This window comes from Suncus etruscus, chromosome X (assembly GCF_024139225.1).
Source record: "Suncus etruscus isolate mSunEtr1 chromosome X, mSunEtr1.pri.cur, whole genome shotgun sequence".
Classification (NCBI taxonomy): domain Eukaryota; kingdom Metazoa; phylum Chordata; class Mammalia; order Eulipotyphla; family Soricidae; genus Suncus; species Suncus etruscus.
Window position 1 is genome coordinate 38,877,794 of NC_064868.1, and position 3,816 is coordinate 38,881,609.

General features: G+C 33.5%; 1 non-coding gene across 1 annotated transcript; it reads left to right on the forward strand.

Moving 5' to 3' along the window:
- Nucleotides 1-587: 587 nt before the first annotated feature.
- Nucleotides 588-721, forward strand: LOC125999873 (small nucleolar RNA SNORA51). Its single transcript, XR_007492331.1, has one exon. It is a non-coding gene; the product is annotated as a small nucleolar RNA SNORA51 (small nucleolar RNA).
- The last annotated feature ends 3,095 nt before the right edge of the window (nt 722-3,816 follow it).

Here is a 3,816-nt window from a genome sequence, read left to right on the forward strand (position 1 = left end):
ATGCTGACATGACTGATTTCTGGACAATTAAAAGGAAGAAAAATATTCTGTGACTTCAAATAAAGCGTTAAAGAGCTGACTGAACTTTGAAGAAAAATAATTTGACTTCTATTTCACACCATTGCTACAAGCATAGAATTTATATTTTGTTGCAGAAGTCACAGTCATAATCCTCAACTATGAAACATCTAAGAAGGTGGAAACCATGAATTTATAATAATGGTCTAATAATCATAAACCTTCCAACAAAGAAAAGTAGGCTGAACTAATAATTAATCTATTTACTAATTGTTAATCAATTCAAAGTTTATAATTATTTATGATTCAGTCTGTTAGTTTATGTGTTCCTAGTTCATCCATTTACTCCAGATCACTTAATTTCTTAACATATTATTTTTATCAGTAGTTTTTATAATCCACTATATTTTGGTATTAACTATAATGTTTTCTTTTTTATTTATCATTAAGTCTTCATTTAATATTTTTCTATTTAAAGATTTTAATGGTTGTGGTTTTCAGAAGGTGGAATCCCTCAAAATATTGGGGATCAGCAAGGCTCAAAGAACAGTGATCAAGAAGTCATATGGGGCTTCCTGGTGATTAACTCTGGCTGCGTTCTTCACACCAACTACACAAAAAGAGGCTGAAGATTAAATGTACCCCATATATACATCAGCCCAGGCCCCTTGATTGGTCTGTATTTTGAATTGGAGGGACATGGGAAATAAAGAATTCATGTGAAGCTCATTTTGAAGGGCAATTCTTGGGAAAAAGAAGATGGGAGGCATCAATTTTCTCAATTTCAAACTGTATGATAAAACAGTAGGTATTAAAACAACATGGTATTGTAATAAAGACAGATGCTCAGATCAATAGAAGAGACTTGAATATGCTGAGACTGACACTCAGTATGTGATAAATTAATATTTGATAAAGAGGCAAGAAATACAAAGTGGAACAAGGAAAGCCTCTTCAACAGGTGGTGTTGGGGAAACCGGTAAACTACATGCAAAAAGTTTAACACAAACCTCTCTTTACCATCGTGTACAAAAGTCAAATCTAAGTGGATTAAATACCTTGATATCAGGCCTGAAACTATAAAATACACAGAGGAAAATGAAAGTAAAACTCCATGACATTAAAGCAAAAGGTGTCCTCAAAGATGAAGCACCTCTGGCCAAGCAATTAAAAGTAAATATAAGTAAATGAAATAATATTCTGCACCTCAAAGGGAATGTTGACTAGGATACAAAGACTACCCAAAGGATTAGAGAAATTATTAATCCAATGACCATCTGATAAGTGGTTAATAGCTAAGGTACAAAAGACACTAGAAATGCTTAGCAAAAAAATCTAACCCCATCAAAAATAGGGAGAAAAAATATACAAACTTTTCCTAAAAGAATAAATACAGATAGCCAAAAGACACATAAAAATGTTCCGTTCCACAGGGATATGCAAATCAAAATAACAATGATACATCATCTCACACCACATAGTTTGGCACATATCAATAAAAAAATAAGAACAACCAGCACTGGTGCAGACGTAGGAAGAAATGGACTCTCATTTACTGCTGGTGGAATATCAATTGGTACAGAATTTTTGCAAAATATTAAGGATATTCCCTAAAAAATTGGAACTTGAGTTTACATATGACCCGACAGTACCACTTCTAGAAATATACTCTAGGAGACCCAAAACACAATGTAGAAATACCCTCTGCATTCCTATGTTCACTGCAGCACTATTCACAATACCCAGAATTTGGAAACAATCCAAATGCTCAAGAAAAAGTGAGTTTTAAAAGAAAAAAGGAAGAGAGAGAAGAAAAATATTTGCCACAAAAACAGCCAGGGAAGGGTGGGGAGGGTGGGAGAGAAATAAGGACATTGATGGTGGTAAATGTGCACTGGTAGAGAGTGTTTGACATTATATGACTTTTTAATTGTGAATCTCATTGTAATTCGATTAAAGAATTTATTAAAAATAAATCAAGGTAAGAAAAAAGAAGATGAAAAAGTAGGAGGAACAGGACCTAATTATGCTGCTGATATGGAAGAGTGGTATAGCTATAAATTCAAAGCACTGAATCAACAACACTGAAAACATGAGATCTAAGCTGCAACAACTGAACTTTGTAAAATGCCTATAAAAGAGGCAGGCAGAAAGTTAAGGTGGGGGTGGTGGAAGGAAATGATGAGAACATTGGTGACAGGAGTTGATACTAGTAGTAGGATTGATATTAAAATAATATTTACCTACAATTCAACTATAAATGATTTTAAATCATGTTACTTTAAATTAATAAAATAAAACTACATTTTTTATTAAGTTGACTCCAAGATATTTGAGTCTGTATGACACTAATGTGAATGGAATTGTATTTTTAATGTCTATTTCTTCTCTATCATTATTGCTGTATAAGAAAGCAATTCATTTTTTGTTTGTTAATTTTGTAGTCTGCAAATTTGCTATAGGACCTATACAAAGAAAACTGCAAAACTCTGCTTCAAGAAATAAAAGTATATACAAGGAGATGGAGTCACATACCCTGCTCATGGATTGGCAGGATTAACATCATTAAAATGTCAATACTCCCCAATGCATTGTACAGATTTAATGCAATCCCTCTAAGGATATCCATGATTCTTTACAAAAGTAGATCAAAAACTCTGAAATACATCTGAAACAATAAAAAACTTAGGAAATGGAATATGGTAAACATCACTTTTTCCAACTTTAAACTGTATTACAAACTCTAAGATCAGTGGAATAGACTATTCAGAGAATGTTCTCCAGACATACAATCAATTTATCTTTGATAAAGAGTCAGTAAATAGAAAATGGAGCAAGGAAAGCCTCTTCAACAATTGTGTTGGCACAACTGATCAGCCATTTTCAAAACAAAACAAAACAAAACAAAACAAAAATAAAACCCTCAGCTCTCCATCTTACACCCTGTACAAAGGTCAAATGAAAATGAATTCAAAAGCTTGATATCCATAAGGTATATATAACAACACATAGGTAAAACCTCCAAGACATTGAGACTAAAGGAATCTTCAAGGAGGAAACAGCACTCTCCAAACAAGTTGAAGCAGAGTTAAACAGATGGGACTATATTAAGCTAAGTTTCTTCACCTCAAAGGAAATAATGCCTAGGTTACAAAGCACACCCAAAGAATGGGAGAAGTATTCACCCAATACCCATCAGATAAAGGGTTAATAGCCAAGATATACAAGGTACTGACAGAACTTTAGAAGAAAAATTTTAACCCCATCAAAAAATGAGAAAAAATGAACAATTTCTCAAAGAAGAAATACAAATAGCCAAAAGGCACATGAAAAACTGCTCCATGTCACTAATCATCAGGGAGATGCAAATCAAAACAACAATGAAGTATTATCTCATGCTACAGAAACTGGCAAACATCACAAAAAAACAAGAACAGTCAGTGCTGGCAGGGATGTGGGGAGAAAGGAACTCTCACTGCTGGTGGGGAGGCGATCTAGGCCAGTCCTTATGAAAAACAATATAAAGATTCCTCAAAAAATTGAAAATTGAGTTCCCATATGACCCAGCATTACCACTCCTAGGAACATACCCTCGGAACAAAAATATATCCGCAATACAAAAATCTCTTACTCACATATACATTCATTGTAGCGCTATGTACAATAGCCAAACTGGAAACTACCACGATGCCCTTCAACAGATGACTGGCTAAAGTAACTATGGTACATATATACAATAGAATATATACAGCTATCAGGAAATATGAAGTCATGAAATTTTCCTATACATAAATGTAC